General features: G+C 37.8%; 1 protein-coding gene, 2 non-coding genes and 1 pseudogene across 3 annotated transcripts in view; 3 read left to right on the top strand and 1 right to left on the bottom strand.

Moving 5' to 3' along the window:
* LOC131779145 (uncharacterized) overlaps positions 1 to 27,329 on the top strand; it is a 40,420-nt gene that overhangs the window by 5,114 nt on the left and 7,977 nt on the right. The window lies entirely within an intron of this gene.
* Positions 1,474 to 1,543, top strand: Trnav-cac (transfer RNA valine (anticodon CAC)). The gene has a single exon. It is a non-coding gene; the product is annotated as a tRNA-Val (tRNA).
* On the top strand, positions 2,781 to 2,853 carry Trnaa-agc (transfer RNA alanine (anticodon AGC)). The gene has a single exon. It is a non-coding gene; the product is annotated as a tRNA-Ala (tRNA).
* Positions 12,542 to 13,166, bottom strand: LOC136278320 (uncharacterized; annotated as a pseudogene).

The raw sequence follows: 27,329 nt of genomic DNA, 5'->3' as shown, positions 1-27,329 counted from the left end.
CTTTTGATGATGATTATTCCTTGTTTACATGTTTCTCCATGGCGATTAATTAATTCTGTAATTTAAATTCAGCTCTTTCTCTTTAAGTGCAAAATACTCGCGATCCGCAAAATCCCTTTTCTCCTCAGAGCAGGACATGTTACTCTCTCCCAAAAGTGAATCGATAAGGATGAATTCACACTGTGAGTCATATTGTACCAATGCAATTTCTCTTCAAGCGATCAACTCGATATATCCCTCGTTCAATATAATACACATTTGTTTGTGGTCATATTCTCGTTAGCGTTACAGTTCTCTCAAAGTTTCATTTTCCGCTCTCACCGTGACAACTTCATAAAGTTTCTAAAAATAATAACAGTAAATAACTCCCGCCAATTCAGCACTTAATATTTTTGAAGCCAAAAGCGTAGGTGTCCAGTGAAATCACCAGAGGGAGATACAAAGCTAAAGAAATCACATCAACAATATGTATCCTTTATGTAAATTTTTTTTCCAATTTATCGTCTTTCGATCGTAATATGCTACATATTTCTTCATTATCTTTCCTCACCTGAAGAGTACTTGCAATAAATTTAACTACAATCAAGTTCTTTTCCAAGAAAAATACTTTACTTCTCGTTTATCTAGAGAAAAGCATATTTAAATCGTTTCGCGTCGCGGAAAGAATTAAAGCGAATACCTTAAGTACTCTTCTCAAAGAAATATCGGAGGAAGTTACTCAAAATATTTTAAATCTATGTACTCCATGCATCTTTATGAACAGAAACCCTCAGTGTATCTTACAGGAATTTTATGAATAAATTGTTACTGAACGAGCTGTCTTTAAGTTGGAAGAGAAATCTGAGACCTTAGCTCTCTGTCTCTTTGAGCTCCAGAATTGTCTGCTGAGTTTGGATGCAATAAGCGAGGTCATAAATAATTGTAGAATACTGAGTTCATACGGACAAGTGACGCACTTGATACTGGAGTCAGAAATATCGCAAGAGTATGAAAGGGGTGGAGGGGGGGGGGGTTGCATAGAGTATAAACAAAGGACTGTAGAAAATTGACTGCCAGTAGCGGCCAATGAGTGTGCGTGTGCATGGGTGTGTGTGTGTGTGTGTGTGTGTATTTGTACTCGATTCGCGCGTCATTTGCGCTCTACTAACTTAGTGTAGCTGGGTAGTAATTCAGGGTCTCGCACATTTGCAGTTGGTCTCTAACGATCTGTTCATTGTCTTTTAATATAATAGTGTGACTGCTGTTGGCATTCTTACGCGAATATACATATGGATTTGCGATCCTCTTTAACTTCTTTTGATCGCCGTGTTTTTCTTCGCGGAGTCGTGTGAAGTGAGCTTTTAAAGCATTTTTCTGAAATGATAAAATAAAAATGAAATTTTTTTACGATCATTAATTCAATACCGTTCTACAGCGGGGTACTCGTTAGAATCTGTGGTAGTGATGTAAAAATCATCTGGCTGAATTGTGGGGGTTTCTGTAGTTTGGTGGTTACGTCCGCCTCACACGCGGAAGGTCGCAGGTTCGAGTCCTGCCAGAAACAGTTTCGGTTTTGCGTCCAAAAGTTATTGTTTTTCTACATCAAGTTTGATGGATAATCAACTTGAAAGCCTATGCAAGGCTCTCGATTGTCTTTTTTCTTTCCTCGTATCTGATTTTGATTACTTTCCTTTGATTACCCTTCTCGGGAGGGCTGGGAATTTTCAACTATATTCCACTGTTCCTATTGTAGTCTTGAGTGCATCTACAACGAATTCTCGTCATAGTTGACTTTACACACTTTACACTAGACACAAGAAGCTTAAAGATCACTAAATTTGAACTTATCTACAAGGAGAGTGAAAGTCTAGATATATGCGAAGCAGTTGCCTTAGCCTTGCTCCTTCACATTGTCTCTGGTCAATATAAGATACCGGGAGCTATTGAGGTTTCTATTGTTAATTATCGTGGTGAAAGGCAATTCAAGTTTTATATAGACTCGTGTTGTCGACTGTTCCACTATGACGTCGTTCAAGGTCGTGAGAGACATTTATAGGGAATAAAAACAATTTCCAACCAAACAGTCGAAATTAGAAAGTGGTTAATGTTTACTTTAGTTGGGTTGTGGGTAATTCCTGGCATGAATTTTTGAACTTCATTGTTGAGGATCAAAAATTATGATCAATGCTGCAGAGCAACAAAGTTTTTTTTTTCTATTTCTTTTTCGTTGTCTCATAGTTTCCTCCGATGAGAATTTTTAGTCCAAGTGTGTAGTGGCAATCGTCTCTTGACGTGAATTAAGAGATTTTTCTAAGAAAGAAGAAACTCACGGGGCGTGGTAGCTCAGTTGGTGAGAGCGCCTGTCTAGTAAACAGGAAGTCGTGGCTTCAAATCCTATTGATGCCTTTTTTATTTTTGAGGAAAACATTTTACAGGATCTGAGCAATAATGTAAAGCTGATTAGATTTACTCCCTCTAATGGCACTGGTCGTTTTCACACGCGCGTCACCGCTGATGAAAAGATTATCGTATTTTTTCACGTATGTTGCTACGGTTTTTCTCAGTGCTGAAAATTCTTGTGCACACACGCAGTTTATACGATAAAATCCTTTATTTTACATATTTCACCCAAAATAATAGCCCCCTCTGTTGTAGTTGTAAACCAAATCCCAACCAAGGCTAAATATATCCAGAAAAGCAAGATTCCAAGATTGCTACCGGTCAGATCTCCTTGAAATCTGGTAATTGAATTGCGGGCTATAGCTCAAAAAAATGTTGACTAGTCATGAACGATCAGGGTTGGGGAGTTAGCTCAAGTGGTAGAGCGCCCGCTTAGCATGCGGGAGGTACCGGGATCGATACCCGGATTCTCCAATGGCGCTTTTCATTTGTTTTATTCTTCTTTTGAGAAATGATGCTTATCCACCACTCAGGCTCATTTCAATTTTTTTTCTAATTCACGTCTTTCATTCATGAATCTCCTCTAGAATTGAAGAAGAGGATCAAGAACATGTGAAAATGATTATCTGTCAAAGATAAAAACAAAACTTGTACAGATCTAGGTGGAATCCTTTCTTAAATCGGCAGGTCAACTGCTCATGTGGAAAATTTAAGAAAAAAGAGGAAAAGGTATCAATGTAAGCAACGGTTGAAAGACATAGTTCTCTCCATTGGCAAGACGGAAGGATGTTACTTTCATGTTTAACGTTAAATTACATGAAGGAAGCTTCCTGTTATGTGATGATTGTAAATAGCAATTAAGTTACTGAAACTATCTATGGTAAAAGGTGATTTTATCATGGCTTAAGTGAGTGCTTCTGAACCACATGGGCTGTGCTGTCTAAGAGGTAGATGCACACAAAATATTCGTGTTGAACGCAAACATACACCTTATTCGATCATTTAACATAAGATACGCGCGGATAATTTGCAAAATGCGCTATACTTTTCCTACTCCGTGAAAAAGAGGAAAAATGCGAGCAATGAGCAAAATGTGCGCTCGTATTATATATATAAAGCCATCAAATAGGAATATTTTCTTATTCCACCATTTTTTTTTATTCCTAGTATTTTGGCCTATAGATCCCAAAGACTACGAAAAACAGAGCTAGGATGAATCATCATCCATAGGATTAAAAAAAATAAACCCCACCGCACTCCTTACGGTAAAAATTAGGAGAAAATTCTTGGCCCAATGACTAAAATTCTCCCGACCTCCCGGGCACGGTCTTACGATACAAAATCTCTGATAAACGAGAAGTTAAATTGTCTTTGCCGTCCTTAGCGAAACGGTTTCGCCAGCCGAAAGACCGTTTCGCTTAAAAAGCCGATCAAAAGCTCCAGCTCTGGTGGCTCCTCCTGCCCTAAGGCTGTGGATATTAATTTTAGAAACGTCTTTGAGTCCTCTTAAATCGTCTGACGCCGTACTTTCTGTTTTGAACGAAGAGTAGCAAGAGCTCTAAACAAAGGTACATCTTCAGGGGTCAATTTGTGAAGCTGATATATAGTCCTCTAAAGCCTTGACAGGACAAGTCGGAAGGTTTGACCTTGCAATAATAATCCACGACTCATCTCGGAATTGCTCCGTCTTGGAAGATTCTAAGAAAATAGAAACGTACGAGGGGAAAGCTTTAAATCGCAGGCTTTTATGTGGCATAATTCATTAAAACGGAAAAACCTCTCGTAACCAATTAGGCAAAGAGTTCTGGTCTGAGATCAGAAAGAGACGGAAACTTATTTTTTTTCTTTGATATCAAGAGGGCTTGTAAGATCTCAGGGGTCACAGGATCCTTTTTGACCTTTGGCTTACTAAAACTTCTCAAAGATGCATTAATCATTGAATAACCAGAGGGTATGCAGACATTTTTGATGAACCAACCATCCGCTGCGCCCAATCAATACTATAGACAGCGTTAATAATTGGAGTCGGAGAATATGCTTCATTGAGCAGGCACTGTGAGTAAACTGCGACCTGAAAAGGATTGACAGGTAAACAGCAAACATAACATGATGAAGCCCATCGTTTCCAACCCTTGAACCCTGCAAGGTAGGTACGCACGGTGGCATTCGCTTTGAAAGCCAGAACGATGCTCTTTACCCTGCAAGCTGTAGATTACAGATACTCGGGGACTGAGGAAAAGTATTTTGTCTTTATTTTAGACTAGAACACAATTGAAAATATATGATGTTAACATGCAAAGGACAAACATGAGAAAACACCCACCTGATAACAAAAGGGTGAATACACTAAGTATTAAAAACAAATAGTTATTAGTAAATAAATGATTAAACAAATAATCAATTAGATACATAACTGAATGAAGAAATACGCCTCACTCTAATCAACCGTAAATTTACCTCTTTCTGCGGCTTGAAAATCAATATAATAAAGCCTTTCTGGTAAATCTGACTGCAAAATTGCGTTGTTCATTTAACTTTCTTTGGCTAATGTGGCCGCGAAATTACGTGTTCATTTAGCTTTGTTAAGTTTTGGTTAAGGGAGTATCGCATTTCTATTGTCCGTTAGAATCTTCCTTTGTGTTCTTTACGATACAACTAAGCTCGGTGGAGGCTCCTTCAATTGTCACTTTAACAAATCCGAAGTGCAATTAGCCTTATGCTTTACTCTATTTCGTACAAGAACGTGGCCCTTTAATTTAGCGGCTCAGGTGTGAAATAAAAGAAATAAAGAATTTGTCTTAATTCGGGAAAGAAAAAAGGCAAAATTAAAGATTTCAAACTTATTTTTTTTGTGAATGCCACAAAATGGTTTTTATTGGATGAAAGAAGACCTTTTCTAGTCACCTGGAAAAAAGAGCAAGTATTATGTTGGCCACCTTCCCGGCTGGGAATCAACCGCGTGACAGGCAAGGATTATATACTACCGAGGACCTCTGGCTATCATTTGGGAATTTAATTCAATAAATAATAGGTGGCTTAGACAATCGGTAGTTTTGAAAAAAATTTCAGGTTCCTTTACATCTTTTTGTTATTATTAGTTTCCGAACAAAGAAGGAGCTAACCGCAGAACATATATTGGTACATATATTGGTACTTGCCAGCTTTTATGATCCTGTTAATTTTAACTCGAGGATATGCGAAGTAACGAGTAATGTAGAGATTCATGTGCAAATTTCGTGGCTTTGGCGCAGCTTCAAAATTTTGGCAAGGGCGCGCATCTTATTCAAAACGGCGCACCGATTTTCGATCACTAAGGGAGGACTTTTCCTGTTACACCGGAATCACAGAATGATTGGCTTTAAGTACAAACAGCCACGAGTTCACCATAGAAGCAGATACTCCCAAATAACAAAGTACATTGGTAGTAGAACAATCCATAGCCATGTGAGCATTGCCGTTTACCACGACAAACACCAAAAACAACCTCACTAACTCCTTCGGTATCTTATAGTGCCCAGATTGAGGAACGCATGCGAGAAATTGTAAAGGGACGAGGCTAAAGCAGCTGTACCTCGGAAAAGAAGCAAAGTTAACTAATCGTGAACCTTATTGTTTCTAACGCAAAGTCAGTGGGAATACATTGTAGCTGCACTCAAGATTACAAAAGAAATAGTGGAATAGAAGACAACATTCCCCTAACATGGAATAATCAAAAATAAATCACGTGATCACGTTTTTCATTCATTTTATCAAAGCAGCCAAATTCGAATAGGAAAGAAAGTAATCGAGGGCCTAGCATACTTAGGCTATCTTTGTTCACTTCCAAGGTGACTATCTGTCAATTTTATTGCCGAAAAATAATAAAATTTAATTGCAAAAGGAAAAGGATGGCATTACTGCGCTACTCTTAAGGAGGATGCCTAAAGAGAATGCTTGTTAAATTGATATGTACAGCATCATTCATATTCTCAAAGGCCTGTCTATAAAGATACTCATTTAGGGAAGGCTAGTTTTGCACCTCGAATGTGGTCCACTTAAAATTCCCCCGCGAGGCCTTCTTCTTACTAAGAAGAGTATTATTTCCATGTCAATCATCTTGTATTTTTTCCTTGTCACTTACTTATTTATTTTATATATAAAACCTATTATTCGAAAAAATAAACCACCCTCAATGATGTTCAGGTTTCTGTAGTGTTGTGTTAATCACGCTCGCTGCATGGAAGGTCGCAGGTTCGAGCCCTGCTGGAAACATTTTCCATTTGTGACCATTACATTTTTGCTGGGAGAATGGGCAGACACTACTGCAGTATGTCCAGCCTTACAATTCTTACAAATTGTATTAAATATAATTACTTTTTGTCGCGTATTTTTTCCTCCATGTGAGAATAATTAATAACTTCAAATTTAATAAAGTAAGGTGTCTTCTTTTCAAAAGAATCTTATTCTTTCTGGGTATGTTAAGGCTGAATTTAACCAAAAAACAATAACCGGTTTGCGAGTCAGTCTGAGCGGTTTTTTTAAAAGATCATGCAAACTTCAGATCAACAATCAGGGTAATATCAGCGTTATCAGCACCACGCTCTGCCGACTGAGCTTATGGACCTCTCATACTCTCGCCCAGTCTTTCCTGTTGGCAGAAATTTTGTGCTTTTCAGCTTTACTCTCTCCCCGCTAAGGAGGTTTAAATCTTATTGACTTGCAGTGGTTTATATCTAAAGCTGAAAAACGTTTGTGAAAGGCAAAGAAGTGAAACAAAATTTTTAACTGGTCCATTCTTAAGAAGGTTGAAGAATTGTTTCAAGTGGTAGAGCGCCCCTGAGCAAGAGGTAGTTACTGCGATCGAACCCTTGTCTCCCGTATGACAGACGGGGTTACTAACTACAATACTTCCGAGGACTGATGGGAAATTTATATTAATGAATAAAGAAGGTTAGAGAACCAGGGGTTTAAAATGAAAAAACTCGGGTTTCCTTAGATCTTTGAGTTATTATGACTTTCCGAACAGATGAAAGAGCTAGCTGTGGGAAAAAATGAGATATTTCAGCCTCTATTATGTCAGTTTATGTTTGCTCGTAGACATGCGATACATAGGAACGAGAGATTAGGGTATTTGATATCCAAATTACGAGGCGTTAGCACGGCCTCAAGAGTCTGGGAAGAGCATGCATCTTATTAAGATGGCGGACCGACTTTTTGATCAATTCAGAGCTGTTATACTGAAACCACAGAATTATTGACTTTAAGTACAATCATCCAGGAGTTCATTGTAGTGTCACTTTAGCTTCGATTTCTTTTCTGTCTCGGATATCTTTGCTAACGTTGGAGAGTTGGTATCTAAACCTGCGAGTCTACTAAATAGGCGCTCCAACCAACTGCTACGGCGACGCGAGCAATAATCTTGATTAAGAAAAAAAAACTCAACTGAAATCGAAGGACAATCGCTGCCACAAGCCTGCACTATTTTGGGATCTCTTTGAGGAAACTACAACAGAGACAGGCGAAATTAATTTGATGTTCTAAGCCTTCATCATAGTTTCTGATCATCGTAAAGGTCGTTAGCAGACGCACGCCATTAATTACCCGTAGCCCCTTTTTTAATGGCTTTTATCTCTTTTATATGCCATTAACGACCCGAAACTTCGTCACAAATGACATCAAAGTCCTCTGTGAGCAAACTCGTGAATTGACAGATGACTTACATGATTTTTGGATTGTATTTAATGTTATCTGGTTTAGGGAATTTTGTGGTTGATTGTCATATTTAGAGTACGGGCAGTAGTTCAGTGTTCGCTAATGTAGCAAAGAAACAAAATAAAAAGTGAAATTTACTGTCTATCATGTAAGTATTGGAACATTAATGTTTCCCCCTTTATAAAATGAGACAAACGGGAACGACTTTTGAGTGATATAACTAAGCCCAGACTGCCACCGTCACTTTGGATTTCCGCCTGGGTAGATTTTGGTCACGTGCTAGGCAACGTATATCAAGAACAAGATAGAATTTCATTTCAGGCCTATTTATCAATTTTGTGGTGTATAACTTTCGCATTTTAGTACGAAATATTTATTTTGAATTAAAATTATTTGTTTAGGTGTTGTTTGATTTTCGTGTTAACCTGTAATTTCGTTAATCGCCGGCACCTTTTGTTGCTTCACACAGGAAAAACACACGATACGAAATGTAATGATCGATTTTGTCCCCAATCTCACACCAAAACAGAAAAAGCTTTTGAAGACCTGTAAACTTCGTGCGCTTCGGAGTAAGTGATATTTTTAATGAATCTTCGGATTGTTTTCAAGTTCAAGGATTGTAAATACAATTTTATGAAAAACGAAGGTTGGTCTCTTATTTCAGTGTGAATCCTTGCACGCCTGCCAGTCGCTGGCGCCGCTTGTTAAAACTAAAACGAAAAAAATAAACTCTTTTAAGATTATCATTGGCTTCTTTTTCACCCCACCACTATTCTTGGCAACAAAGGTCGCCATTTCGTTTGTTTATTACTCACCAAAAACTATTAAATGCACTCAAAAGCCCAAAATCAAAAAAAAGTTTACAGGAATCGACCAATCGAGCGAGCGAGTACCATTCTCCACATTATATTTACAACTCGCTCTTGCGCATGCGCGGAATTCACGAGTTAAATATACCGCGGCAGTGGGACAATCTATAACCATATAACAAGGGTCCGTTACCACGATGATCAACAACAAAAACATCATTGACTTTTTAATACTGCCCAGTTTTAGAGACTCATGCAAGATATTATAAGGGAAAGGCTAAAGCAGCTGCTTCGCCTGTATCCAGACCTCCTCCTGCCATGGAGAAGAAAGAAAGTTTAGTGATAGTGAACCTCATTTTTTCTCACGCAGAGTTAAGGAGGATACATTGTAGATACAGTCTTGAAGACTACAACAGGAATGTGAAATGGCATAACAATCAGTTTCATCTGCCATATGATCTATCTTAAGAAATCCGTGATAACGTTTTTCTTTCATCCAATAGAGGCAATCAAAGTCAGATAAGAAAAACAAAAAACAATCGAGGACCAGCATAGGTAATCTCTGTTTGCTCTTAAGGTGATTATCTGTCAAAACTATTGCGTGGGAATGGTCCTAACAGATAATCGACGTCCCCAGGTGGGCTTGAACCACCAACCTTTCGGTTAACAGCCTATTGCGCCACGGAGACGGTGCGTAAATAAATATAATATATTCTATGTACCTATATAGACTATTGAATAAAGAGTTGCATATGGCCATCTTCTTTATTGTTTTAAGATTTTTATCGCTGGAAATGTATGGCCCGTTATTGGTATAAAGGTTATATTTGTTAGTGTTTTCCGTTTACTGACGTTATCTCTGTTTTCAGGCCTTCAGATTTTCAGATTTCTATGCTGGTTGTACCTAAAAATTTGCGGCTACTAATGCATTTGCTACTCTTAGAAGTCACACTCGCGTCTGGTTCAAGATTCAGATTTCATTAATTTTGACAAATTGTGAACATAAATATTAGCGTTCATTCACCTTTTTTGCTCTCCTATGTTAATTTAGCACTTGGTCAGAGGAATGAAAAAACTACGATTTTTCTGGTGCTTTTTTTTTTTAAACTGTTAATCAAATACATCTTGAATGATTTCAACATTATTAAAAAAAAAAAGCCACATTTGACCTCTAGATGGTTTTTAAAAACATTTCCACTGTTGGTCTACCTGATGGTCGAACGCACAATCTTGGCCTTATCCAACCACGCTTTGCCGACTGAGTTAATAAATCAGTCAGCTGGTACCAAAAATACCTGAACAATTTTTTTACGTTTTATTCCTATCATATGTTCTCAGTAAAACTGATCTGTCAAGATAAGAAAAAATGATGATGAGCATGGTAGATAAAAAGAAGGTGGGTACACCCTATACTGGAGAGACTGAAGGCCGGGTGCTAACGGTTGGCTTTTTTATATTAAATAAAGAAGTATATATGTTTGTGATAATTAAAGCCAAAAAGAAAAACACGGGGAAAGAAAACCTGACTGTTGTGAATGTTTGTCCCCTCTTTTAAAAAACTCCTCCTTTAAAACAATGAAAGGAAGTTCATGGATTATCACCTTGAAAGCTCATGCAAGACTCTCGATTTTTTTTTTTTCCTTTCATCTAACTCTGATTACTTTCCTGTGCCAGGGCCTAGTACAGTTTACTCTATTCCATTGTTCCTGATGTAGTTTATAGTGCATCTGCAATGCATTCTCGTCATAGTTGACTTAACGTTGGACACAAGAAGCTTACAGATCACTAAATTTAAACGTGTTAACAAGGAAGGAGAAGGTCTAGATGCACGCGAAGCAACTGCCATTGCCTTGCTCCTTTGCATGGTCTGTAAGCCTCTAAGTTTGGTCAATATAACAAGTCCAATCAATTCCTTTTTCATTTTTAGCAAAAAAATTTTTCAAACTGCACATAATACGTCAGCGAGAGTTAGTAAACAATAAGGAATACAGTCATCTTTACGAGCAGAAGGAAAAATAAGTTATTTTTCTATACGGTTCGCAGGATTGGAATTTTAAAAGTACGAAGCTTATTTGTGCAATGCAGAACCCATGTCGATCATAGAATAACGGCAGCGTGGACATTCCTCCTCTATCATCTCGAAAAGGATTTGAACAATAAGACAAATTTGATTAGATTTACTACCTCTGATGACACTGGTCGGGTTGTTTCCGTTTCTGTTTCCGTTTTCGATTGAGCCTCTGCTCATGCGAACAAAAGTGCAGCTGTGGGAAAATAACAGTAAAACAAGAAAGTTCGACATATTGCGCTGTACGAAAGGGATCGTGTTCTCGTCAGAAAGATGACTGCGCATGGTGGCCCGGGAAAGTTACGATCTTACAGGGAGCAAGAAATCTATGTCGTTACTCAGAAGAGAAACGATATGGCGGTTTATGAAGTAAAACCAGAAACTGGAAATGGACGATCCAGAGTTTTGCATCGAAATATGCTACTGCCATGTGCGTACTTACCCGTTAAGACACACGTTAAGTCATCCACGAGTCGCCGTACAGTGTCTAGGAAAACTGACAGGCTGCAACCTTTACAAGAGAAAGCAGCCGGATCCACACATGGGGGCGTTGCTGACTTCACACCTCATCAACTTCACGAATTTTGCGGAGTTTTTCAGGATTTGGTTGAGCGGGATGTGGGGGCTAAACGGAATCCTTCTCGTTGGTGGCGAATGGTGACACCGATGATGATGACTTACCTGTGAGAAGGTCACAACGGTTGAGCAGACTACCCCTGAGGATGACTTATGATGTACCAGGTCAATCATCCTTTCAACCGAGCCCCACAGAAGGAATTCAAGGAATCACAGTATCATATCCGCAGCAGTTATGGAAACCTGTTCGAGTACCATGGATACTGCAATCTGCTCTGCCACCCTACAGCTATTTTGTGCCCCTTCCAGTACCACTTCAGATGATGTATCCGATGCCAACCTGGTGTTAATGAAAAACCTTGGGACATTCGCTTGAGAAACTGTTTGAAACTTTTGAAACCACGTTTACGTTAGATAAGACTGATAAATGTTTCTGTTTTAGTGTCGTTTCAATTCGTATGACATCTCGCTCGTTCGAAGAAGTGTAGTCTTGTTTATTGGGAGAATTTTTTCTCAGTCTCGGAATGTTCTTTGTACATGAAAATAAATTGTGATGCTGCGTAGAAAAAGGTCACATTTGAATGTAACTTATCTGTTATTCTGGCCTGATCAACCAGAATACTTTTGTTCACTCGAAGATGGGACACAAGGATACAAGGAACTGTTATTAGAGATAATCTACCAGAGACTGTTGTCTATTTATTCATGTTGAGGACAACACTGTTTTTTTTTTCGAGGGGGAGAAATGTAGAGTACTGGAGCAAGTTAAGAATAGAGCGAAAAAGGACTGGCACTAGGCCGAGAAGTGTGTAATCTAAGATGGCGAAAAACGTTACCGATGCGTATTAAAATAGTAAGGTGTTTGTTGTTATTGATTGCCTACTGGGCGTGTGACTTAACATAACATCCCCCTCGCAAGTTAGCTGGCCGTCTTAATAACAGTCAATTCTAATAACAATGAAACGGGAACAGGAGGTTAACAACTCTTCTATAGATAGAACTACGATTACAATTTCTTCTACATAACATAATCCTTATGCCAATTCGGAAAAGATCAAACTCTTGTAGAGCGACGAATACCTGAGAAAACATTGTTGTCTGGTGAGTTTAGTTCCGAGTTAGCATTTGATTCTGCAGTTACACCACTAGATAAGTTTATATTGGCTTGTATAGTTACAGATTCTGACTCGTCGCTAAGATCATCATTTACAGTAATAAGTGGTTCGTGAGTAAGATGAATACGACGTCTATTTCTACGATACTCTCTGCCAGTTTCATCAGTAATAAATATGATAAATAAATCAGTAATAAATATGATCTGGGAGTCTCATGTTTACCCTTAACTACAGCAGGTGATAAATGTTTGTCATCTGGTTTCTTGAACCCTACACTATCCCCTTCCTTGAGTAGTAGTAACTGTTTGGAGCCTTGGCGATCATATAAATCTTGTATTTAGTTTGACGTCTTTCTAGTAATACAGGAGTATCATGGCAAATCTGTGGCACTAACATCACAGAGTGAACAGGAACTCTTGTACGAATTTGCCAACTGAACAACATTTGGTTAGGTGAGTATGGAAAATTGCTTATGGGTGTCTCCCAGTAAGTTTTTAACAATATGAACTGCCTTCTCTGCAAGACCATTTGCCTGACTATATGTAGGACTGGTTGTTATGATGCTAATGCCATATTGCGTAGCATATTGCCTCACTTCTCTGGAGTTGTAAGGCACGTTATCCGCAATTACTCGATAGAATTTGTATAATAATCAGTGACCACAAGGTAGTTTTGATTTTTTATACTCTAACACATCTGAAGCAGTTATTTGCCAGGGCAATAATGGAATTATTCGAGTTTGCATGGGTTCTTTGGGTAGCTTTATCTGATATTTCATACATTTTTCACAACTAGCAACCATCTCTTCGATATGCATAGTCATGCCAGGCCAAAATACTGTCGTGCGGGCATTAGTTTTGGTTTTTTCAATGCCACAGTGGCTGATATGTAATTTCTGGAGTATATTGTTTCTCCATACTGATGAAATAATTAACCTGATATCCTTGAGTAAAATTCCATCTGTAACATGAATGTCATTCCGCACATCCCAGAGAGATTTTAGAGGAGAGGGTACATCACGCATGTGTTCCGGCCAACCCACCACGGCATATCTGTGTAACATTTGCATATTGGGATGATTGTGGTTAAGTTCTCGTAATTCCATCAACTTGTCATCCGAAATTGGGAGATTGGTGCAAACATTATGGATGAAATGCTCCATGTCATGATTCATATCATTGCCAGTTGGATCACCGGTCTGATCGAATGCCCTAAAGAGGGTATAAGCAATTTTGAGAAATTTCCCTAGAACATATTTCACTTTGAGATAATATTTTTGTAAACGAAGTCTCATCCTAGGAGGTACCTTGAAAAGAGGCTTTTTAAAGATGCTTTCTAGGGGCTTGTGATCTGACAGCACTTCACTTTCCGTGCCATATGTGTACATGTTAAATCTCTCACAGCCAAAAACAATAGCTGAGAGCTCCTTTTCTATTTGAGCATAATTGACCTATGAATTTGACATGGCACGTGATGCATATGCAACTGGTTGGTTCTGTTGCATCAAACATGCTCCTAAGCCATTTTTACAGGCATCAACTTGGAGCTTGGTTGGCAAGTTTGTGTCATAGAATCGTAGAACTGGAGCACTACTGAGAACTGATTTGAGTTTAGTAAGAGCGGTATCGTGCTCTGGAAACCAAGCCAATATTACATCACACTTAAACAAAGATCGCAGCGGAGCAGTCAATTCAGACATGTTTGGGATGTACTTAGCGAGATAGTTGATCATACCCAATAGCCTTTGCTGGTCTTGTTTGCATGATGGGGTGGGCATGTTGTGAATAGCAGAAATTTTTTCTGGGCATGGTGAAAATCCCAATTCACTAACCACTTCGCCCACGTACTTGACTTGGCTTACTCGAAATTGGATTTTGTCATGGTTGAATTTGATATTGCGCTCTCGTGCTCTAGTCAAGACCTTGCGTAGTATAAAATCATGTTCTTGTTCGTCTTTACTTCCAATGATAATATCATCGAAAATAGGTAATGCACCTGAAATATCACCAAAATGTTTCTCGAACATTTTCTGGGCCACTTTACTTGCACATGAAATACCAAATGGCATTCTTTTAAATAGATATCGACCAAAAGGTGAATTGAACACGCAGAGAAATGAAGATTCTTCTGAGAGCTTTTGGTGCCAGTAACACTTTGACATGTCAACAACTGAGGGAACTTTACAACTAGTGTGCGTATTTGAAATTGTTTCAAAGCTTTGAATCTTCCTTTTCAATGACTTCATTAAGATCTGGTGGGTCTAAATATAATCTCAGTGTGTTGCTTGATTTTTCAACTAAATTGCCGACCCAGTCAACCGATTCTTCCACCTTGGCAATAATATTTTTTCTTTCGAGATTGTCTGAAGTTTCCTTGAATTTATCTCTCAATCTTAAGGGAACATTCCTTTGTGGTTGAATGGTGGGATGACTAGTTGCCTTCAACTTAACGCTATATTCTCCTTCAACACATCCTAAGCCTACAAAAACATCCTGAAATTCGTCCAAAAGGCTACATTTTTTTTGGACTTCATCGACACTGAGAGCTATTTGTTCTACATTGTTATTCACACTGATTAGCTCTAGCTTTAAGCATGATTCTAAACCCAGCAGAGGTCTCACATTGTCCTGGAGAACATAATACTCGAAAGATGTTGAACCCTTACTCTCGTTTATCTTCGTATCCAGAAAATATTTACCCACAGTTTCTAGCTGGTGCTCGCCAAATGATTTGAGAAACATGTTTGTTGGCTCTACCTGGGCATTTAACTCACTTGCTAAACGCATGGATATAATATTACATTCAGCACCTGTATCAAGTTTAAAAGTTACAGGAATGTTATTGACTAATAAATCTGACTGAACGTTCTTTCTAGTACTACCTTGAATTTCCTCGATGTGTAGTTCTTCCAATGGTTCATTGCATTGCCTTCGTTCACTTCTATTTCCACGTGACGAACTCTTGTTTCTTCCGTGCCATTCTTATATTTGATAAATTGTATAAGCTTTTTATACTTTAGCAAATGATCCGTTTCTGTTATACATTAAATCATATCTCTATTCACTAAACATTTTAGGGTAGCAAATTTTGAAGGAGTTACTAAATACTAGACCTTTTTATTGTATGTGAATTTTATCTTATGGGCGTATACATAAACGTTATCATATCTATCTAATTTTAATTAAAAATAAGGATTATTAAAAAATAAGAATTATGTGGGTTTACTTTTTTAACGAATGATATATAAGTCGCAGCTATACAATAAATTGTCTGAAAGCGACTTCGAGTGCATTGTTCACCGTTCAACGACTTTTATGACTAACCTTAAAAGGTATTAGTGACTAGGCTGAGTCTCTTAAAAGACACGAAACGCTAAGTATATATTCAAAACACTAGAACATGGAAGCCTAATTTGAGAAATTCTGTTGGTTAACATGTCACGTGATCACTTCATGTGTGATAAACAAGCCCAAATGCCTTCAATAAAACTCTATCCACTGTTACGAGAGGATAACAGTCGACGATTAAAAATTAGGTTAGCCCCACGTTTTAATCCCACATTTTTGTTTATGACATTTATGGCCACAAATCGGTTAAAAAGAAAACTCATTTGCTGTAGGTGGAAAAATTGTTTCTAGAGGTGCAACCTTAAAAACAGTCCGATTCATAAACAGTTTGTCTGTACCATGACTTCATGAAACATGGCGTCACGATCCAATTTTTTAAAAACTTAGGCCAGCCTTACATTTGAATCCCGCCATTTAAACCCAGTTAACTTGAAAAAGGCACAGATGGAGCTTCGAGTCAAACAATTCAGAGAGCAGTTTGATATGCGTCGGTTGAGATGTGTGGGAGAATCATGATTAAAGTCGAGCTGCGATGACTTATTTGGGACGGTGGAGGACACACAATCTATCGCTGAAATACCCTACTTCTGAACTAGATTTCTTTTTTCTGCATCGTATTTCTTGAAAGGTGCATTTTTCTTGGGCAATACGAATTGAATTTTTTTTCTTTTCGTCTATACTATTATCAGGTAAAGGTATTGCATCATGTAATTCCATTTCTGCATGACATTGTACTAAACACCTGAATTAATTAAACTTGTCGAATTACCATACTAACACTGAGTAGTTTGGTGCTAGAAACTTCTTGTAGGACACACATTCTTCTCAATTTCCAGCAACATTTTGCCAAACATCAAGTTCAACACAGGAGGCGTAAAACTATTAGGAAAACAAAAAGGAAGTTGATCATAACGAAGGAAATGGAATCCACTTTCGAAATTTCGTACAGTGCTAACTATTTTGTCTTTCACTTGTTTGCCACCATGGCAAACACTTTTCAGTACGAGTTTTGATGTGTTAATGCTACTACAAATATTTCTGGCCGGAGACATTTCGATGGCTATGATACCCACAAGGTACAACTAGAAATTGCACTTGCCGTGGCATAGTATTTTCCAACATCTTGAACCGTTAGTTATAGGACCAATCAGACGATACTTTAAAGATTGGACACAGACTACAGCAACAATAAAGTCTAATGAAACTAGGAATTAACAGCAGAGGGGCCTTTTTTTCGCGCATGTTCTTTAAATTTTAGTTTGATACGAGAAACCGCGTGTATGCGCCTGCGTAGGTTTCCCGCTCAAGGATCGCGAAAGAAAAGAAGCAGGGAAATACGTCGGAAAAAACAATGGCTCGAGTATTTGAGACAACCTTTCTTCTCATTTTTTCTTGTTACTTAAATGGAAGCGACAAAGTCTTAAAATTATTGTGTCGAATTCGAGTCGTGCCTTGTGATTGTTTGGGCGATCGATGTAGATGATGTTATTTTTGAAGGATGCCAGTGGCCTGTCGAAGAGCACAAACGAATTGGATAGTATACTTTTATCGCGTCATTGCTCTATCAAGTTATCGGTGATCATTTGAAGTACTCGCCTTCCTGAAAGCGTTTTTTAGAGCTTCATCTGTACTGCTTGTGCACTGTACTTCCAATTTTGGCAAAAACTTACAGAAGTTTATGTTTTGTTTCAAAAGTTTTTTTTTGACATGAATCACAACCGGCAGGGCCGATTACCAAAATAAAAAAAAGGTCAATGTCGAGTAAAGAAAAGTAAGACAACGTTAGTGCTAGAGATATGGTAGCTCCATCTGGTTAGAAATGGAGGAATAATTATTGATTTTATCAGAGTAAGGTAAAGTCTTTTCAATTATTAGTCTCAGAAATATCATCAGATATAATCAATGATGTGGGGAAATTGTGAATAAAAGCAAGTACTAGTTTGGGCTTCCATTTGTAAGATGAATAGTTAAAAAAATTAATTATTACCAGACAAAAATCACATTTATTTATAATTTCAACTGCACAACAAAATCATATACACTCTTTGCAACCTTATCTTCCATCCTATCAAATTACAAGAGTTATATGACAATTTGATGGTCTGAAGAGACTCTTATACATGCCAAACAACAAAGAACCAGTAAGGCCGATATTTAATAGTGAGGATAAAAAACAAAATATTTCCAAAAGCCCTTTCTTCACAAGAATTAGACTAAATGAGGTCAGATTAAACTAATGTGGAGAGGTTTGTTGGTCTCTTTATGAAAATGGATGATTTACATCTATCAAATTTTAGAGAAATGAGACTTAAATCAAAAGGGGACTTTAACATTGCATAATCTGCAATAATGGGCATCGGCGTGGATGTCTATTTGCGAAAAGTAATGGTTTTCAAGCCAGGGGTTTGGCTGTGCTAATTTTAAGGCAGAAAAATAATTAATCAGTCACTTAAGAAATTTTATAGCTCATACTGTAAGCTCAAACACTCTTAAGGAACAAGACAACATTTCCCCTGATCACTCCTCATATTCTTTTCCCATGAAATTTGGACAAAGCTTTCAAAAACTTTATTGATTATTTTACAGGTATAGACACAAGTAGCATATAGCATAGGCTAGTCGAGGCAAATTGTGTGGAAAGAACAAAAGATTGATAATTTATACCAGTAAGCCTCTGGAACTAATGACTTTCTCTTGAATGCCACCTTGCCACAGCAAATGTCACACCTATCCTTTCTCTCAATAGTACCAACCATATGTAGTGGGGTCACTTCACATCTCCCTAAACAGCAGAGAACATAAAAGTTAATTCCAATCATCAGTCTCAATTAAGAAATAAAATTGAAGGATCAAGATTTATCTGGCAAAGTGAAATGCAAGTCAAACTGGTCTGAAAACATTTTAACCCGAAATCCGTTTTTAAATACGACAGAAATACTGTAGTTAACATTCTAAAAGAAACAAGGAGTTCCAGCCCCTTGAGTAATTATCCATTTGTTGTATCGCTCGTCTCATATTTTAAGAACCAGAGAAAGTTAGATAGTTTTAATCTGCGAGTTTTATAGTAAACTTCGACTCAAAATTCATTTCGTATGACAGAAGTATTGTACTGAAATAAACAAGATAGAATGAAGCTGACGCCATTCGTTTCGAATAACACATGAACATGAAGGTACCAGTTTAAACTCATGATACAAAGCCCACGTATTTTTTTGAGGTAAATGAACTGGTTAGACCGAAAGCTAAATAAATAAACAATGAACTGACAGTGGTGAGGAATTTGGGGGCCATGTGATAAAAAAGTTCTACCGAAGTTTATCCTTCAAACCCAAAAGGGCAATTAGAAAAATTTTCACTAAAACACAGCAACAAAATAAGATAAAACCGGAGATGATCGAGGCAAGACTATAAACGTTGTTAAGACACATGCCTACATACCAATTACAACAGATTAGGAGAACAAGAAGGCCAAAGACAGTTGTGAGCCATGACTTGGAAAATCCACCTCAACCTCTCAAAAACGAATTCGCCGAAGGTTGTAGAAAGAGCAACTCAATCCTGAAGCTGGAACATTTTTTAAGCCTTGTGTCCTATGGGACTACAAAGAGAAAGAAGAGAAGATTTTATTTGAAGTGATTTGAAGCTTGGGGGCCACCTCGAACCTTACGCAATTTTATTTAAAAGTTGAAGTAAAATAAGGTCAAATTGTAAACTTCCTTCTATTATCGTAACGAATATCTTACGATCGCCTCCGCACACCACTTCGTGATTCATAGCAGTGAGACAACAACATCTTAAGACTAACCTACAAGGTTTGTAGTCTCATGTGCACATCTTGATCGTCAGCAAATCAAATCTCGAACTTCAAGTTATCGGCCCTTTTTCGCGTTTTGTTCGCACTTTGATCATTAAAATACCCTCATCCAAAGAGCCAGCAAACTCCACGAGTATCCACAGAGTTAGAAATGGTGGTAAACTTGTCATACTCTTTCATCCTTCTCCAAAAAATCTCACAGAAAGGTGTCGATCGCTCAGTTGAAAACCCGCAAAAGCGCGCTGAAAATATCAAACTGGTGCCGAACGCGCCGAACAAATTTTCTTGGCGCATGCGCAACAAAATGCCCCTCTGCTGGAATTAACCACAATATTCTCAGCTTACAACACAACCCTAAGTGAGGTAACACTACTGTGTTGAACCAATCTCACTCAATCAGAAAGAGTTAAACAAGACATCTTGAAAAGAATGATTAGCAAAGGAGTATTTGCGGTTTAAAAACCTGTAGCAGTTTTAGTTTTCACTATTTTCAGCAAATTAAGCAAAAAACAGGCACTGCATGCGCTAAAATATCAACCAGTAACCGATAGAATCAGAGTCTATTTCAGGTTTGCCACTCTTTTACCAGCGAAAAAAGTAGATAAGATGAATCAGTTCCTCATTCAAAGACGCGGCATTTGATAGTTCCATGCTCTAATAGCAAGACACTGTAACTGTCAGAGATTCTAAGTTCGATGATCGATCAATGCCGATGAATCTTCGAATAGTTTTAGTTATTTCTAGTCTAAAACAATGAAGTTTTTGGGAGACCAAACACTGCTGTTTCTGTTGCATAAAAGTCAAGTGGCAATTAATAACCGTTCATTGTCATACATTCATTTTCTTTCCAAAATATTCTACAACTTTGTTTATTGAAGCTAAAGTTACTTTTAAAAGCAAACGTCTTTTATGTGCTCGTAGGCTGAAGTCTAAGTAATTTAGTACCTAGATATTTAGGGCTTTTTGACGACCGCAGCAATATGTACCCCATGGCTTTGATACTCTTCCCTCCATTATTTAAACCATCATGGAGTGCCTCGTTTTGCGCCTTTTGGATGACTTCTTATACCAAATCCAATCAAAGAGTTGCACGAGCAGCAGTGGTTCTGGTTATTGCTAACAATACCAATTCTGACTTTAGAACGATCACTTCGATCACTAAAGGCATTGAATCCTTCCTTGTTACAGTTGTGCTGTAAAGAGGAGTTGCTGCCAATCAACTTTTTGAGGGTGGTCTGAAATACAGGAGCAATTCAATTTTGCATTTTCTCTGAATTGATGGATATTTGCTGTCTACGTCCTGTCGTGTATCTTCATCTATTGATTCCTTACTCATTTGTTTCACTGTAGAATTGACCTTAATATTTACGACATGGTGTTGTTAATACTAAGGTAATATTTTTTTTCTAACACGGACCTGGCGCGGTTGATCGGTACATGACATGTCTATCTAGTTATAGGAAATTTTGCTGAGTTTTCATTTGCACCCCAATCAAGAGTCATTGAAATGAGGATCATTTATGAAGTGAACGAAGGATGATAAACGTTAATACTCTTTAAAGAAATTCTGATCTCTTTTTATATACAACAAAAACAAATTGTCGGTTCGGTTGTGTCACGATTAAAGTAATCTAATCCCCCTCTCCCCCACATAAGATTCTGTAATATTCCTGTGATCTGTAATCCTTCCTTATTGGCAAGTTAATCGGCACTAAATGTTCTACAGTCCTCCAAGAATCTTCCTCGACCTATCTTGTGTAGCCCACGAATACATTCGTTGATGTCTGAACAAAAAAATACACAAATAAATAAAAACAAAATTATCGTACAAAAAAAAAAACATAGAATCACCAACAACTGTAAAAACAACAATAATTGTGTAGGCCCCCTTTACATACTGTTCTTAATAGGGTAAACGTAGTTTTTGTTTTCTCATGACCACTATACATAATTTTTGCTTTTTACAGACTGAAAAAAATGTACTCAAAATGAATCGATCAACAGCCACCTTGTAAGTCACAAGCAGCACTGATGAGCCGCGAAATAGTAATATATTCTCTCATTTTTAATCTGGAAAGTTTTGTTCCACTTTTGCTTGTGGTTCGTGTACTTTACTATTATTTCTGTCCACTTTCAGTGCAGCTCAGAAGAAGATATGTGAAGACGAATAAGGATAAGGGAGATAACGAGAAGAAAAGACAAAAAAACAAAAACTCGCCATTGAGTTGTGTTGGTGAAGAAACTGCGACAAAGGCCTGTTGCCCTTCGGTTCTTACTGACTATTAAGAGAGCTTTAAGCTACATGAGGGTAGAAGGAGCTCTTTATTCTTCGAGACCCAATTAACAAGCAACGCGGTAAAGATTTTTCTTTTTGTTAAACTGAAAGCCTCAAGCTATCAACATTAGAGTTGTGTTTACCTCTTTCGCAAATCAGACCCTCAAATCCAGCGGTACAAAGACACCGATAACCTTTCTTAGTAAATCCGCTTTGACAAGTAGCATTGTTCTTACAAGGATTTTGAACACAATTGCTCTGACAGAAAAAAAACAACCCGCTGTCATTGTCATTATCATCATTATAATCATTTTCAACATCCAGTACTCAACTGCACCGCTAATATAATCAATATCGCCATCGTTATCCTTGTCATCATAGTTGTCCTTCTATTTCTATATTTCTCCGATAACTTTGAAATGCTTTGTTTTTGAAGAGATTTTAGTGAAGAGCACAGACACAATGTTACCGCTATTGTCTTGAAAACAACTCAAGTTCGTAATTTAAGGTGAACATGAGACTAAGGGTTTTGAAAAGAAAAACAAAATAAACCAATATGAATCTTAAATTGAAAGTTATTACCTCAGCTGCATGATAAGAGTACATCTCTTCGTCTATCAACTTTTCTTCGTGTCCTTCATGAGTAGCATTTTCAGTTCACATTTATAGTTTCCATCTCCCCGTGTATAAAGATAAATACTGACGCAGTCGGGCTCCATGTAACACAAGTTTTCACAGAACCTAGAAACTGTTATTTCTACGGTGCGAACTATGTGGTTTATAAGGCGTTTCCCTTCAAATGCTTTCTCAGGCCCAAACTCCAAATTACGACACTGGTCTGCGACGCAGACGTCTTTGAAATGGAAATAATAAATACATTAAACGTAACATTATTGCTTTTGATGATATGCAAGAATGACGGAAAATGTGGTAAGTGACATTTCATTATCAATTGTGTTAGACTTGAATTTTTATTCTTCATCTAGTTTATTGCGTTCGACGAAGGAAGAACGCTTCCTAATCTCCTGGGCTACCTGTGATCGCGTAGGTGTCCTGTGCACGCAAGCGAAAGCTGACCCGTGTTTTTTCGTTCGATCGGCCGGCCGTTCATCTTTTCAGCGCCATTTTGAATGACGTCACAATTTCGTTGCGCAAAGGATGCTGCCTCGTGCATCGCAGTTTGTCGGACGTTCGAGGACGTGGTTGTTCGTTGGTGAAGGTTCAAGCTTTATTGCCCGTTTATTGCTGTTTGGTTTAACACCTTTTCGTACACAGAGTAAATACAGGTTTCACAATACGCCATAACCCTTTATTTGACAACATACCATAGGTATATTCATCTATCCCAATAACCAAAAAACAATATTTCCCCTTTGAAATGCCGAACGCACTTCCCTAATCTCCGATTACTACTAGTTTCTATCTTGTAGAAAGTGTTTAAAAGGAAAGGGATATACAAACCCTCGACAGTGCCTCGGGTTTGCATAACTTTCTCCCAAGTCTCCCAAAATTTAACATTTCTCCCGTAAATATACGTGGATGAAGCTAATTTTCTGACCTAATGACGAATTCTCTAAATTTGAATATAACGTTTCTCCAAAAGTAACGATAGCTCAAACCAAAGAAAACATGAATTGAATATGAGTCATGCTGAAACTAACCTTGTGACCTGACAGCCTTGGGTATCATAAAGCAGAGCTCCAATAAAAGAAGGGAGACAGAAACAGAATACATGATACAGAGCACGATTAGAAAAGACCTGGCCCTTAAAACGTATGCCTGAAACGGTAGAAACTTGGCTGTCGCCGGTTAAACCATCGGCTGTCAAACTGTTTCGTATGTCAACTGTTCTGTCTTAGTTTATACACGTAAAAATATTTGGTTAGAATGCTGCTCGGTTCAGCAATAATTTGCCTGTCAATTGCCATAATAGAGTTTTGTCACATTATTAACGAGACGTAGTCGAGTGTTTCTCCCCAGTTTTGAGTACTTAAGCCGCTTCCTAAGTGTTTTATAACAGAACAGAGCACAGTCAAGGCTTCTCTATTTATTTTATAGTAAAGAATCCGTTTTATTCCCCACGCATTACAATCAGTCAAAACAAAGTTTATGTCAAAAGCGAACAACACTGTCGTCAGCAAGCTCTCTAATCTCATTAAGCACGTGACAATAAGCCAATCAGAATCCTTTTTTCGAATGGTTCAAATAATTTGATTAGCTAACTAGTGGACCAAGCGACCAAGTCGCTTGGTCCACTAGTTAGCCGCAAATTAATTCAGCCGTTGGGCGTAGAACTGATAGATGTTAACCGTCAGTCGTAAACAAGTTAACTGTAAAAGTTCGATTTTTTAGACTTGGTGGAAAGAAATTAAGTGGTAGTTTTAACAAAGCCAAAATTTTTACCGTTAGTTATAAAAGCCATTACCCCACTGAGACCTACTAGTAAACAAAGTTATACCTTATCGCGGAAATTAAAAAAATCTTACCCGAAAAACAATTGTTCCCGAGTTATAAAATGGAAATCAAAGGGATATTGGAAGACGTTATCGATGATTTACGGGAGGAACTATGGCGGTCATCTGTTAAGAGTGTGAACTCCAGGCATATAATATTGGAGTCAATTTCCAGTTCTTACTCTTACATGTACAGCATTTCCATCCACCCGTGCGACGAACTGTTTGATATTCTGCTGAACGTGTTTTGGCCGGCTTGTTATAAATGTACACAAAAATATCTTAAACGACTTTGAATATATGAAAATCATTATTGTGTAGTTACGGTAAAGGAAAACTATTCCTCGTGTTGCCACATGCGCCTAAATTAAATATAGAACCAGGTACAGATTTAACTGGCTCTTCTCTATCTTTTGATGTAATCGACACCAACTTGATTTGCTCAACTACATTGGACGTTCAACGTCTATGCCACTGCATAGAAAATATTGATGCAATTTCGAGGAAAACAAGCGGCTGCTTTAATTTTGGCATGAACCTACCCGCTCTGTTTGTTAACCAGCATCGCTACGTTCGAAGGTAAAAAAGAAATTGAATGCTTTTAAAGACCGTTTAGGCATTTGCATATTGAGAGGCGATTTTGTTTTTCGCCTTGTGCGGACTGCACAGTACAATCAATAAACATGGTATTCTAGAGCTTTTAATCTGAGGCACATTAAGGAAAGTTAAAAGAATTCCTTATAAGAGACCCAGGGTCTCAATGGGGCTAATTGTTAAAAGAAAAACGGCAAAACAAATTAACCGTCAGACGAAAATACTGACAAATTTTAACCATAAGTGTTATAAAAAAAAAAGAAGAAATTAGCCGTTAACATCTTTTAATCGCAACTGAACAAAATTAACTGATAGCCGTAAAATAACGTAAATGAGAAAGATCGATTGAGGACAATGAGAATTATGGTAAAATATCATAGCTTATTTTAAGAAAATACGAGAATAAGAAAGGATTGAACAAATTGAAACAAGGTCGAGAATATTGATGAAAAACAACATTTAGCAGACAGTGCAAACAAAGTTTTGTTCAAAACAGGGGCCCCAAGAAAGTGCTTGGAAATGCGACCTATAAATACTTTTTCTAAACGCATACTGCTATTGAGATTTTCCAGTGAAATTTTTGTACAATGTGACTGATGTAAGATTGCAGAAACTGGTTGAAATTTACTTTACATTCAAACGGTATAAGTGATTATATCAAGTTAAAAAGTGGTTTTATGTACAAAATATCTAAGCGCTTGGAGATAAATTGAGACATAACTTGAATACAATAAATCTTCGTCATGACGTTTTGGGAAGAACGGCAGATGGAAAAACTTTGGGCGTGCTTTTGGTTTTCGTTTCTACTTGTAGAAAGGCCCGCCTCATCTAGGGCGGAAGGGATCTAGAAGTATTAAGGGAACAAGGAAAATCTAAGAAAAACTTGAATAAAACAAAGTATGTGATAAAACACTAACCTGGAGAACAGTTAGCTGTTGTGAAAATAGAAGGCAAGAGAATGGAAATGAGATAGCGCTTGAAACTAGCAGACATGATGGATAGGTAAGGCACTTGGTGAAGTTTAGCTTTGCATGCGCTTTAAGTTACCTATTTAAGTCTCTCTCAAGCTGTATGAGCTGCAGTTACTCGAATCTGTTTTCATTTAACAACGAAACGTTGCGCAATTTAGTGGTACAATAGACTTCCAGTTTCCAACTGTCTGAGAGAACTCGGGGTTCATTGGCTCTGAATTAGGTTCTGGCCAATTGTAGCGGCCTGTTAAAGAGATGGTTTCTTCGTTTTCGTTAACTTTATCATGAAGGGACTGAAAACGAAAACAGAACAGAACCTTGGCGATATGGGTTTCTAATTAAATTGCAGAGGTTTCCTCCCTCGTAGAAATTTGAAAATTCAAATGCGTTCTAACGACTTCCATCTGATATTCATTATGGTGGGTAGATGAAATTGTTACATGGTGCTTCATGTCCTAACTTGATGATGGTATAAATCCGCGTTTTAGTCGACAAAAGTACTCTCAAATGCTTTTTAACGCTTTGGAAAGAAGCCGTGAGGTAAATTTAAAGATAGGCTTAAATTTGCCGTTCAGATATTTGAAAAGAATGTTTAATTATAAGGAAACCCTTCATTTATCATCTTCATCTTTTCATGAATTCAGTTTTCAATGCACTTTCTTACTCATCAACCTGCATTGGTGCAAGTCCAATGTTGGAACGTAATTGCGGTATACACTATTTCCTCGAATAAGTGCCCGGGCGTTATTTAAAATTTATTAATATACTGACAATACAAGCAGGTTTCTTTTGTATCCCCTCTAATTTGTTTGAGAAAGTGAAGTGGGAGGGGGCACTTATTGGAGGGTGCGCGTATTTATCATTTTGGCCTTAGTGGTGGGCCACTATTTGGGGGAGGGCGCCTATGGGTGGTTATTAGAGGAAATAGAGTAGATATGCAGTTAAGGTGGCTAGAAACAGTTTTTTTTTTTTGCATATATAGTGTATTTAGGACCAAAACAACTTAAGTTAGGCTCAGCGGATCATCATCAAATTTCAAGTTAATAACGCCCCATCAATTAGTTGTAGAAGTATCGTCGTCAGCGTTGCCATAGCAACACGAAGGGCTTTTAGAGAAAGGCCCACGAACAGACAAATGTTCAATTTTCTCGAAAATTCCACGGTAAATTGTGTTTAAATTTTGCATACAGTCTTATAATTATGCATTCTACCTGAGAGCCAGCTTAAATAAAATTCT

The sequence above is a fragment of the Pocillopora verrucosa genome, chromosome 14 (assembly GCF_036669915.1).
Source record: "Pocillopora verrucosa isolate sample1 chromosome 14, ASM3666991v2, whole genome shotgun sequence".
Classification (NCBI taxonomy): domain Eukaryota; kingdom Metazoa; phylum Cnidaria; class Anthozoa; order Scleractinia; family Pocilloporidae; genus Pocillopora; species Pocillopora verrucosa.
This window is presented reverse-complemented; position numbering and strand designations above follow the sequence as displayed.